Genomic DNA, 14,672 nt, shown 5'->3' on the forward strand with positions numbered 1-14,672 from the left:
TTAAGAGCTTTTAGCTCTATAAAATACACAAATATACATGCATTTGTGCACCAAAAGTGACTAAATACATATGCATAACAAAAAGTACCAGATATGTTGTACAAAAAAATAGGCGAGTAAAATTATTAAGGACTTATAAAGCTCTAATAAATACAAAAATATACAATATGCATAAATACACCAATAAATGAATAACTAGTAAATATGTGGTAAAAAAAGTGTTACTTTAAATGACTGTATAATATCTGATAAATACATCGGTCATGGTTGTAAATGTCTATAACTGTAGCAATATCTGTGGAAGATAATAGCACTATTCGTTCTACAACCAAAAATGTTATGATTTATGAAGAAAAACAAAAATTGATACTTAGTTATTAGAAAATAAATATTAACTCTATTTTTTACTTTTTTTTTTTATTTATGGGTATATCATGGATTAGACAAAGAAGGTTTCCGGCTTATGGTTATTTATTCCAAGTGAAAGTTTAAACATCCTTATTTCGCCTTCCTATTAGACACGTAGCTTATTATTTGATGTTTGTACACAAAATGTATCGTATACATTTTTAAATTTGACCACTCGTCTTTTTTAAAATAAAAATACTGTATTACACATGTTATAAGTTATTCGATTATTTACTTTTAAAATGTTATTTCATTAATCATATGTGTATTAAACTATTAATATATTTTATTTAGCATTTTGTTGTACCCATTTATTTATTCACATAATATATATTTATGTAATTACTATGGATGCCTGGAGAAAAATCATGACAAAAAAAAAGTTCTGGTTCTTCGAACCGTGTTAAATGGTAGTATTTATACATACCATTAAACTTAAACTCTATTTCAATGGTATCTACTCGTACAACAAAATAATTGTTTCCATGGGTATTATTTTGATAATTTTTCTTTATTTTCTCCTCCGTTTTATTCTGTGCACGCATAATCACTGAGAATTTAAACGACGACTGTACCTTTCAATGCGACTCGATTTTTTCTCGTTTCTATCATAAATTCCCTCCACGTACAATGTAAAAACACAACAGCTTGTATATGCTACACAGTAACGCACAAAACTGAGTATAAACATATACACACGATATATACAATAATAATACACTTAAAACTTTTCTCCTGCGCGTAACCTTATGTGACGTAATATAATTCGTCATTTGTCGCATCCGACGAACCTTATTTATGATTTATTTATTATTATTCGTTGCGTGATTGCGATTTAAAATTCTGAACGCATATATCGAAAACGCGACGGCGATACGATGCCGATTTTTTTCGCAAAACCATTTTTTTTAGAAAAACGAGACTGATATACCATAAACAAAGTTTCTTACACCACACCACCTGCACGAGCAAGCACACACACGCACACACACACATATATATATATATACCTTTTGTGTACAATGAGGTATTATTTTTTTCCAATGTTCAATGCATAGTTTCCAAGGAGGAAATCACATAGATAAATGTGACGTAAACTCGTTGAAACATTCAGTTGACTCGCCGCCCGTGCAAAACCGTTCGAAAAGAACTTTCACACTCGAGTAATACGGTACAAGTACACTTAGGAAACTTTTGCGATTGAAAACCTGCACTCAAATGCACACATTGATGCACGTATTATGTGAACCGAGGTTCGATTTTGGAAAAAGTTGGCCAAACTTCGACACGTCCGCGTTTTCGCGTTCGGTAATTGTTTTGCGAAAATGCCATGAAAATGCGTTTGTTTTGTTTCATATATCCTCCGGGAATCGTCCCATTTCGGAGGGTACATTAAAACCGTTAAAATCCTCGGGAGTTGCTCCGCCGTGAAACAATTGTACTCGGCGCTATGGTAAAAGGGCAGGACAGAAGAGGCAACTGTCCAGGGCTCCACGCCTTTTATGTTTTTAAATAATTTGTAAGCCTACATTTTTTTTTTTTTTTTTTAATTAAAAAACAAATGTCCCCTGTCGTGTGAATACGTTTAGGTAATTTAATCTTTTAATTCAGTTTTATGTTTATTCGATAACTATGTTGTAGTCAAAGGTCTCTAATTTCACATGTAGATAAATTTCCGAATATACATGAAATTAAAATATTTTTGCATACGTGAACTTGTGAATTTAATTACATCTAAATTCCTAAATTTCATTTCACTTGAATCCGTTAATTTTGTTTTGTTTTGTATCATGTGTTTATTATTATTACATTTAAAATGTTATTATTATTGGTTCATAGAAATGTTCACGTCACTTTCGTGTGCGTAGTATATGATTTAATCTATCTGTACCGTAAATACAATAATACTTTTAATGAAACATTTATTTTTAGAATGGTAGGTATAAATATTTTTATTTTTTATTTTTTGGTTTCGGTTTTGAGCACACGTGAAGTAAATATCGGTGATTTACTAATTAATTACACGTGAATTAAATTTACGGATTTTTAAAATTAATAACACGTGATCACATTCAAATTTGAGAGCTCTATAGTATGAATATACCGTAACAATAATAAATTCATAACAATAATATATTGCTTTTGCTTTGATGACAAAATATTATATCCATACTTAGGGAAAATGTTTTTACATAAGTTACCTAAAATAGAAAAATACGACATACGAATACTCAGGTGTCAAAGAAATTTGTTTGACCAAACGAAAAAAAACATTTTAACCTATGAAATTTTTAAAATTGATTTTCATAAAACCAATTATTGTTATCAACACCATTATTACGTATCCGATTGGTGAACGTTCATTGATTATCGACGTTTCGTCGGCTAAACGAATGTGTATGTTCTTGGCGTTAAAACACATGATTAAATCACACAACTGTGTTGGATTTTATTATAATCCGTTTGAAATAGTAATTTTTATTGATCAATGTGATTTGTTTATCACTCGGTACGGCCGCGATTGTCTACACAGCTATTTATTTTTAAAAAAATGCTCTGTTTACTTTTATAATCATTAATTTACATATTTAGGTAACTATATTATTATAGACGCTATCCCCTCTCTCCGGGGGAATTTACGAAATTTGATATCGCCTGTGTAAATGAAGATAATCGGATTCTGATTTTTTTTTCGCTCAGCTAAAGATTAATTGATTTACTTTTATATACGATTCTACTCATAAACCGGTAACATTTGAAATAATTAATTTTATTTCAATATTTTTGTAGAGTTAAAATCAACCGTCCTCAAAGAAATTATTTTCCGATAATGTCCACGGTTTAATATCTTTATCTCATAAGCTTATCATGACTTTGAATATATTTTGTTTGAATTTAAAGAGAAAAATGTTGTCGAGAGGCGTAGAAATAAATTTATCTGATAATAAAACCAATTATATTGAATAATAATATTATACTGTAAATAAAAACCATTAATTAAAAATTATAATAAATGTACGAAATTAAAATGTCGAACTGTAAACATTTTTAGAAAAATAAACATTACATATATATATTTGTTATATGCATAATTCACAATATACATGTTCATACAAACATTTCTTTTAACGAACTGTCCTTAAAAAAATGTATTTATCGGAATTACTTGATATTATTAATGGCTTTAAAGACAATAAAGATATATTTTTGGATAAAATATCTGTTAACATTTTAAAACAAATTAGGAAATTCGTATTAGATCATCTAGTCTTTAAATATAACTTAAGTAATGTGCAAAGTATTTTTCCTGGTACATTAAAAGTAGCCGATATTAAACCTTTATGAATTATTAGAAAAAAATAATTAATTATCAAAAACCAGATTGACTTTCTACCGAGTTTAAGTATTCTTTATAAAGTTACTCAAATTGTATATAGTAATTTAGATAATAGCAACAAATCAATAGTTATATTTTTAGAAATAGCCAAAGCTTTTGGTACAGTAAATTATGTAATTGAATTCAATTTTTTACCTAGCGTAGGAATATAGGTATATACGTGAGTGTGTGAGTGTGAGTACTACTATATGTTTAAAATACTTTTAATAAAAAAAGTAAATCATTTTGTATTAATGTATACTTAATGTACCAAAATATTGGATATAATCGAAACACCTGAAATAATATTTTATTTATTTATATAGGCAATTACATTCTGATTTAAATTATTTGATATAATATTGTACTTGTCACGAATCTTGACGCAATGGAGTTTTTCTTTTAATTTAAATTCAAACAAAACGGAAGATCCATTTCCTACCGGATTATTTTTAAATTGTGTCTTTTCACTTTCTATGATTTATATAATAATTACGGCGAAAAAAAAAGTGTAAGCAAATGAGCGGTGAAAAAAAGTATAAAATGTGTCCGTTCACCGAGAAATCTACTAATTACAACAAACGAAAAATCAATGCTTTATTATGGTCTCCTTACCGACTCGACACTTTAATTACTTTAATTATAATCGTTCTGTGCACACGCGAGCCTTTACCCAGGAGTCACCAAACACTATGTCCTGCAATTAAACTGTAGTCAAGGAATGCAAGGAAAGAAGTGCATAAAACGCAAATACGAATAATAAAAGATCATGCGGTCTTGTTCGATTTTATGTTTCGATGATATTATCATAATATGCAAGGCTGGACAAGTTAATGATATTTTTTAATTCAGTTAAGTTAATTGAGTTCATGTTCAATTAAGTTAACAATTATGTTAATGCACATGAGAATAACATCATTGAAGTTAAAAATGAAGTTAAAAATATCGTTAACTTAACTTCAATTAATAATTTAAGTAAATTACAAAAAAAAAAAAAAAAACGTTTAAATTAATCTCTGATATAAGTGATATGTATATATTAAGACGGTTGAAAGTGAGTCGTTTTTTTGTGCATTTAGACCAATATGCAGTCTTGTAAAAAATACTTTTGAAAAAGTATTAAAATACTAATACTAGAATTCGAATAAAATAGTATTAAAAATACTATTATAAAAATATATTTCACGAATATTCACTAAGTATTTGAATACAAATACAAGTATTTCTTTTTAATTTTATATTACAATTTTACATTATCTAATATATCTATCGTAGTAATATACTACGTTTATATGATAGCGTTAAAACGGTTTGAAATTTAACAGTTTTAAAATTAGTAATATTATAGTAATATCTTATTATTTTATTACTTATTAGATTCATCAATAATAACCGAATATTATTCTTAGAAGTAGGAACAATTATTAGGATAGAGAATTATTATGATTATACAATTATTAAAACGAACTTTGTGGTATTTAAATACAAGTATTTACAAATTGTTAAAAATACTTCAAAAAGTATTTTAATACATGTATTCAAATACTTGTATTCGAATACTTTACAAGACTGCCAATATGCAAAAGAAAAAATACACTTCCATAAGTCCAATTATCATTTTGAAAAAATTTTTGGATTTGTTTATTCTTTGTCTGTGTTATGTAGGAAATTAATTTTTTATTTTATGTTTTTTTAATAACAATTAAGTAAAGGTGAATTTTGGAAAAAAAGAAAATTAATTTGGTACTATAATAATTAAACAATAGAAAAAATCGAAAATCCATTTCCTACATAACCTATAAGTAGTATTATTTGGTATGTTCTGGCCCACCCACCAGCTACCACAGTCGCCAACATCCCACACCCACCAATACCAGCTAGCCGTCGAACGTTCTACCCGCCAAGCCCGGTCCATTCACCGCCCGGTCCAGCCGCCGCTCGATCCACCCGCCAAACACAGTACACAGCCGCCAACTCCACCACTCGCCGTATTTTTTTTTACTGCCACCACAGCTGCCGCCCGATGACCCGCCAATATTTATTAATTTTTTTTTTTCACGATTATCGATCTTATGAGCCCTAAATCGGAAATGTTATCACAAGGAATAAATTGATAAGAGATTTTATTATACCATCGATATTTTGTCAACATATTTCTTATCAATTTATTCCTTGTGATAACATTTCCGGTTTAGGGCTCATAAGGTTGATAATCGTGAAAAAAAAATAAAAATACTAGCGGGTAGTCGGATGGCGTCTGTGGTGGCAATAAAAAAAAAAATTATAGTGGGTGGTGGAGATGGCGGCTGGGCCGGATTTGGTGGGTGGACCGAGCGACGGCTGGACCGGGTGGCAGCTGGACCTGGTTTGATGGGTGGTCCGGCGAAGGGTGTTGGTAGCTAGCGAGTGGACCAGAATATACCAAATCATACTATTCCTATAAAACAGAATTATGAATTTAAATATATTTTCAAAATTAAAATCGGGCCTATGGTACGGAGTGAATTTTTCTTTCGCTTTTTGGGACTTTCATAGCTGCATAGGAGTTGAAACATTTTGAATCGCAAAACACAGTGACGTGTGACTGCGCGTAGGTACGCTATATGGATTTTCGAGAATCTTAGACGTGACTATTATACGGGCTATAAAAAATCAATTACATACCAATATTATAGCAGTAGAATAATAATAATAATCATAGGGACTTCTAGCATATGCATCCTTTTTTTAATTATTGTTAAATATAGGATAGTTCAAAATAAATATCTGCAAAATACTTCTCATATCTCGTTATAATTTTCGTATAAGTATAAATAATAAAATAATACTATAAACCTGTATCGACCTTATGGTTATACGGTTAGAGGGGTTCGCTAGGTATCGACCGAATGTCGATAAAGATAATAGTTGTTATACAATAATAGATCATTTGTTTAGTGTTCAGTTCAGTTGATTGTTATCCAGAACCGTAGCTAGGGGGGTGGCGAGAGGTGCCTACGCCCCGGGCGCGATTCCTGGAAGAGCGCAAAAATGAAAATCTTGTGTTTAATGTTAAAAATTATTTTTATAATATAGATTACGGTCACTTTTCATTACAATGGTAACGTAATTCATGGGTGGCACGGCTATTTACTCCATAGTCTTAAGGCGGTTGAGTACTTTTCCCAAGACCGGCAAGATCCCTATTAATATTTAATACAGTAAAAAATATTATGGTGTTATCAAAAAATTCTTCGACATTTCTATTTTTGTATTTTTTCAACTTCTGTGAACTTTTTATCGAATACGGTATTTTACAAAAATATTTTTCTGGTCTTGAAAATAAAAATTAACTTAATTTGGATAAATTAAAAAATAATGCGTTAATTTCAAGTTAATTAGTAAGGAAATGAGTTAAGCTAATAAGTTAAATTAGCTTAACTTTTAACTTATTAACTCGTTAATGCCCAGGCTTGACAATATGTACCCGATATATGAACATATGAAATTTTTTATAAATAAATTCATGCACACCAAAGTTATATAATACGATATTATCTGTTTTATTAGAATAATCAATATATATATATATATATAGTTAATCCCTATAGGTATTATAAAAAAAAAGTATAAATAAAATTTATCAAATTAAACAATACAATCAAATACAGTACACACACAAACACACATCCCACTCATAAGTAAAAATTGATTTACAGATATCGACTGGTAAAAGGCAAAAAGAGTCAAGTGACATGGTTTGCATTAAAGGATGACAGACTATATTCAATCGCAAAAGTGCCATTATTCCTCTGAACATTTAATAATGAAATACTTCATATTTTTAAAATTTGATACAAGAGATATTTACGAACATAAATGTTGTTAAAGTATGGGATAATTGCATTTTTTTAGGGTATCTATAAGCGTCATTGTTAAAAATAATTTTTGACAAATTAAGTGTGGTAGCTCGTTTCTTATTTTTATCATATTTTATTATGTTTTCAATATGAAATACATTTAGTAAATTAAATTCAGTTTTATTTCTTTTATTCATTGTTCATAGGGACTGAATCACCTTATAAAGTATTAGCTATGAAATGAGGTAAAAATCTATTGCAGATTTAATAATGTATACACTACGAATCATTTATTTTATATTTTTTTATGTCATTCATTAGGTTTAGACATCTGTACCTTAATTTAAATCAAAAACTTATTGATATTGTTTTTTTTTAATTCAAGTCTATTATTTAAGATTGGTACTGTAATTTTATTTGTTCAAAAACTGTTTTTGATATTTTTCAGTAATTATAACTTTACAAATAAAACCTTTATTGAAAACAATATTTTAAATTATAAGTATTCAACTAATAAAATTTATAATTTTTTATCATTAGTATAATATTAATGAAAAATAAAATGTCTGTTTTTCTTACTGCTTATGTCATTCTAATGAGATATAATTTTTAAATGCTGCTCCCGAAAAATGCTACCCTAGGCGTGCGCCTATGTCGCCCACCTCTCGAGCCGGCTCTGTGAATGACACGATGTAGGAGGGTTTCAATGGAGCTACTTTGGATATTAGAGAAGAATAATTTTAATAGAGGATGACTCTACACTACTTTCATTTGAGTTTTCGTGTAGGGTTGTCAGGGATGTGTTGAGAAGCTAAGTAATCTATGTTGGGGAAACTATGAAAGTCAAATTTTTGTGGAGTAAATGATAATCAATTTTAATGACTTGGTTAAAATATTTAATCTTCAGGTCTGAGTGTAAGATTTTGTTATTAACACATCAGGGAGATTTTTTAAACTACGTAAGCAGATGAATTGGAGCGATTGAATTTTTTGCATGTTGCTTGGGCAATACCCCAAATTTGTATACTATAATAGCATGAAGGATAAGATAAAACGATAAACAATCAAACTTTAATTCGAAAGTAAAAAAAAATAAAATAAAAAATATTTTAAGCTATAATAACATTTTCTTATGTCGATAAAATCATTTTATGCGGGAACTTTTAAACGGAATAGATATTGAAATATTATTTTTTAAACAGCTATCAATCATTTTAAATTGAATTTTATTATTTCAACTAAACAGCACATTGGCGTTTAGTTAGTTTTGACTTTAAATTAGCAGTTATTTAAAATTTAATTTAACTAGGAATATTCCTTTTAATTATTCATTTTTTTTTTATCCACGGAAATCGAAGTCGCTCGTATATATCCGAGTCAAAAATCGATTCGATGCGCGCGGGGCCATTTTGGCAAAATCGATTATAAATGTTCTCTAGGGGGGTTATTTCTCCAAGTCAACATCATCTGAAATACAGCTAATCTCGGGTGTTCTACACTTGCACTGTATAGTCGTACGATTGCAGTAGACCTAACCGACGTTTAAGGGTTACCATTCGGACGCCCACCATAATCACACCACCGCCTCGGTTCGATAACCGCATAAATAGTGAAAATAGCTTAGGAAATGGGAAGACAATAATAAACATGTCTTGACTTCAAGTTGGAATCTTGGAAGGAAACAATTTTATTAGATCTCTATGCTATAATTCAATGACAATAACAAGTTTCTCGATACTGTAGATGTTGGATATGATTTGAAGATACCGTTTCAATTCTCGAAAACACGATAATCACCTGCAAGTCCATGGGCGACGAATTTCCCAAATTTCATCGGGTGTTTGAATCCCGGAAATATAAATATATCAACTGATATTAAAATAACTCCTTAATAATGTGTAAAATAATTTTTAACCTGTTGTACACACATTATTACTTATGGATAGGTAAATAAAAAGTTGAATATATCGATCGAATATCGTCCAAAATGTTCGTAATAAAACACATAATAAAATATAATTGTCATTGCTTATTTATCCGTTTTGTTTTTCACGGAGTGTCGTCCGTGGTTGGGTTCACAAGTCGAACTCGAGCACACCAACAGTAGGCACCCGTGTACACGTTTATTTACCACTTAAACGGGAATGGCCGTTAATTTTAATCGGTTGTGTGTCAAATGCTGTTTCTTTAAAATATATTTAGAATGTAAAAAAATATAACGAAAAAACTTATGCCAATACAAAAAATTAGCCATTCAATATAGATTGTTTAATTTTTTTTTTCCCGTTAAAAAATCACAAATCCTGTAGCCCAGACACGACGGTCGAAAACGTATTCATCGACCTGGACCGTACTCGTCAATTTCGCGTGCCATGCATGACGACCTCGTAGATACACGGTTGAACGTGGAACGTTTTTTACGCCCGATTAACACGTGAATGGACCGCAAACAACGATTTGTAAAAAAAAAAAAGAAAACTAAGAAGATCGCAAAAAAATATTGTGCCGTGACCAGGATTCGAACCTGGGTTATTGCGGCCACAACGCAAGGTCCTAACCACTAGACGATCACGGCCCGGCGGGTGAACGTTTGCAGATTTATGGCTTTTATTATGCATCGGATGACGAACTTTTATTAAATTTATCGTTTTGTTAATAATAACCATGATGTTTTTAAAAATACATCCTTATAAATAACCTAATAGTAACCTTTTCTGTATTTATCACAAAACGTACAGTACATCTAATTTATTCTAATTGTTATTGATTACTTGAAATAACGGCAACTCGTTGTGAATATCATACACAATATCATTATGTTCCGTTTTCCGTTAGATATTTCTATACATTTTTTTTTCTAATAATTTCCAAAATGTTGTAAGGAAATCGGAAGAATTGTTCATAGACGTTTTTGGAGGGTTATCCTAGGGAAATTTTAAGTTTTTTTAATACTTTGTCACCTATTTACCGTCAAAAGAAAACTATCCAAAATCTCATTATATTTTGATAAAGTAGTTTATTGTTTGAATATCTTATCTATTTTTCGTCAAATATTTTTAAATCCTTATAATACATTTAGTTGGGATGAATGCTAAATATTCGTTTTCGTCTTATTTCACCTAACAATGAGCAAGTGCATTTAAAGGGCGTGTAGCACCCCCTATTTGAATTATTATGTACCTAACTACCTATCAATTTTATTTTATTCTAAAATTTCACAATTCTATTAGTATAAGAACCATAAACGTGTTTACGGAAGGGGCCGGATGGGCAATAGTCCATCCGGCGAAATGTACCTCCAATAAAATCATGCCAGGATAAAAAAGTCATGCGATCTGTACTCATTACATATCAACAGTTTCATTAGAGTACAGTACACAATGTACATGTTTATATTTGAGTTATAAATATATTTTTATTATTTGTGTCTAAAAAAAAAAAATAAGTTTCAAGATTAAAAATGTGTTGTGCCCCCTCGGTCACCAAAGTCTGAACACGTTTATGATGAGAACTAAGATAGGGTAAATTTCAAATAATGTTTATTAATTTTTGATTTAATCAACAGGATGAAATGTTATATCATTTTTCATAATCTATTAAAGTATATCTGTTTTTTTTTTTGCTTACATTAAATATTTTTTATTCTATAATATGAAAATATGACTGATGTTTGGTATAAAACAGTCTTTCGTGTCTATATTATTATTTTATATTATATATATTCTAAATATAACTATAAACAATTTAAATTTTTTGATAAGACATAACTAAAAATGAACGATACAAAAAAAGAGTGTGATTGGACCCGGCAGGCGTGACGAGCGAAGTCCTAAAATTTTTAAAATTTAAGTTCCGATTTTTCAAAAAAAAATGCAAACAATTTTCATTAAGATAAGAGATCAAAACTAGATACAAAATATCGTTATTTTATATTAATATTTTAATAATTATTGACAACAATTTTACATCATTATTTTATTATTTTAAATTTATTATATAAATTTTTGTTTTGGTCAAAAAGTGAATCGACCTATTTTAAATTTAGTCGAAAAGTGAATCGGCCGAAAAGGGAAGGGTACGATTTTGGTCGAAAACGGACTCACCCGTTTGATCGCAGCTACTACGGATAGTTCACCTCATCCTGTCTAACATTTTTATGGCTAATTGTACTAAATTGATAATTAAAAGATAAAAGCGAATAAAAATTCTGCTTTAAAAAAATGATTTTACTCGTGATATTCATCTTTAATGATTGATTATTTTAAGAAAAACTATTCTTATTGAAGAAAAGTAGATTACCAACTGAATATGTTGTGTTTATTATATTTATATAAATGTATGTATATATAATTCTATTGTAAAAGGAATGGAAAAGATAAATTACCGTACAGATATGAATTTAAAAGTGTTTCCATAATAATTACAGATTTTCGTTAAATAATAAACCAATATGAATTCGAAGCAAGTTACAGCCACAGCAATACTTTCTTTTGTTGTTAGTCATCATAACATTAACATCCACTGCTGTATCAAAATAAAGTTTGATCTTGTTGATTGTTAAACTTTTGACCTATAGTCTTACAATTTAAATGTTTAGTTTTGTCTATAGTCTGTAAGTAATTAAAATTCCATGACATTTTCTGTCATATATACAATGCACTCAAAACATGAAAATCGTTTCTGAGCACGATAAATATAATATTATAGTGTAATTATGAAGGTTTCAAACTTTGCAGTTATTATTCGCACTGTGATAAGTCCGAGCAAACTGATAATAGTTGACATTGGAAAACGGAAACTTTTTATCATCTTGCGTAGGAATTAAAATGCCGAGGGAAAAAATCTTTTAGGGTTCTGTAAATTAGTACTCCATGAATCAGAACAAAGTATTATTATATAAATTATAGTTTTCATTAAGTATTTTATTTTAATTAAATTATCAGTTATCAATTAAAGTGCATTTCAATGTTTTGAGTTTCGATTTTGTTTGTGAAATTGTACGATAAACACTAAATATTTTTCACTTTGAACAAAAATCTTGATTCTTAAAATATTTTAGGTTTAATCTATCGAATTTCGATTTATTTTAATTCAAAGCATTCAGTTATAACGCTGTAAGTTATCATTAATGTATACAAAAAATAAAATAAAAATAAAAATAATTAAATGATTTCAGCCACTTGCTGGACGGATAAGCGTAACAAGTACTTACTACTTACTACATACCACTCATGTGTACTTAAATATTATTCTACTGCCGTATGAGTGTTTAACACTGCATAACAAAAATCCCATCTTAAACGTCAAAAATACACGTTTAAAGAAGACTCCACGTGTAGTTTCGTTCAAGCAACTATTCATATGTAAGGCAGATAGACTTAGAAGAATACTAGAATAACGTAAAAAAAAACTCAGTAAGGAAAAAGAATAGTCGTATTCATCTCATCGTATCTTTACCATAGAGCATCGTTATTTATGCATTTGTAAACTTATGCAATGTAAAATCAGTACCTAATGTATATTGAAACACGTTATATCGATTTACTATAGATATAAAACAGGTTGTAGCTTGAAAATAGCTGATTAATATACTATAAAATATTTGATAATTCACATTAAACATTTTGAATACTTTCAGCTTGATTAACTATTATTAATTGAAAATTAATTGATCGATAATGCGTCGTATTCATTGAAATATTTTCCCTAAATTTTGTTACGAAATAAATTCCAAATTAAGCGGCTATAACATTCACGTGCTCATTAGTTCATTATAAATCAATCGATTACGAAAAAAAAGGTAAACGATATGACGATATTATAGTTTTGATATAATTTGTATCTGTAAATCACAAATGATACAATATTCAATAGCAAATTCAATTATCTTAAAATATAAGTAGTTGTATATATGAGAAGGTACAACGAAGGTATAAAATTTTGGTACCCGATTCCTTGGTGATTCAAAGTTATAAACAAAATTTCTCCAATTACTAAAAGATACACATCCTAGATGTTTTCATGTTTTAAAATATTTATAATCATATGTTAAGATATAATAGATCTTAATACGGGTGCTTAATATTATTATCTACACCCTGACTATCGCCAGTCCAGTGGCTTTGAAACGCGTTTTTTATTAATTGAAAATATAAATCTATTTTTTTTCCTATACATTTTTATCGTCAGTAAATCGTGTATAGTTCTCGCGTAAACACGTAGAATTTAAATTCGTATACAATTTACTGTTTTTAGAATTTTTACACAACGCACACCGTATAGTTAGTAGCTTCTTTCCTGTCGTTTAATTTTACACACTACCAGGGTGTGCGTTACGTGAAAAAAATATATAATAATAAACAACTTTTTTCACCGTAACATATTTTTAACTACCTAACTGCAGCAGAATACTCATAACTCTCAATTTATTTGATTTTTTATAATATTGTTCATATATATATATGCACATCGTACAGCATTTGTTCGATTTGTTTCGCTAGATTCAGACCACAAGTGTTACCAATATTATTTTGGTCCAGTCTACGAGATCGGGCGTGCGAGTTTTCACGGTCTTGCAGACATTCCTGTTGAATTTTTAGATCCCTTCTCTTCGGGGATTTGTTCACGAAATGCATTTTTTAGAACGAGGGGATGCAAAGGATATCGCGTAATACATTGCATACCGAACCGTTTTATTATTTTATTTCGTATAAACCAAAACGATAATGTCGTGGTGGCGATTACGCTTCTAGAATGTTGAATATTGTTTTTCGTTTATAAACACTATAGGTACGGTACATCATTAATGTGTGTATTGTCTTTGCCATGTCGCGGTCGTCTCCGTATGTACACATAGTATACAGTGTGAATTTTTTTATCAAACAACAAAAATTCCTCGTGTCTACTTTTGTATTGCATTTCCGCAATGACAGGCCAATATTATTAATTTTATTAATAATAAAAATATATAATAACTATATATATTAATATAGAGTATTTAATTTATACAAGGACAATATGGCTGCAATTATTTCATTAAGTTTTGAAAC

The 14,672-nt window shown here is 29.2% G+C and overlaps 1 protein-coding gene and 1 non-coding gene across 3 annotated transcripts in view; one reads left to right on the plus strand and one right to left on the minus strand.

Moving 5' to 3' along the window:
• Nucleotides 1–14,672, plus strand: part of LOC112683028 (atrial natriuretic peptide-converting enzyme) — a 197,684-nt gene that overhangs the window by 158,101 nt on the left and 24,911 nt on the right. The window lies entirely within an intron of this gene.
• Nucleotides 10,127–10,198, minus strand: Trnah-gug. The gene has a single exon. It is a non-coding gene; the product is annotated as a tRNA-His (tRNA).

This window comes from Sipha flava, unplaced genomic scaffold (assembly GCF_003268045.1).
Source record: "Sipha flava isolate LNK unplaced genomic scaffold, YSA_version1 217_pilon_pilon, whole genome shotgun sequence".
NCBI lineage: Eukaryota > Metazoa > Arthropoda > Insecta > Hemiptera > Aphididae > Sipha > Sipha flava.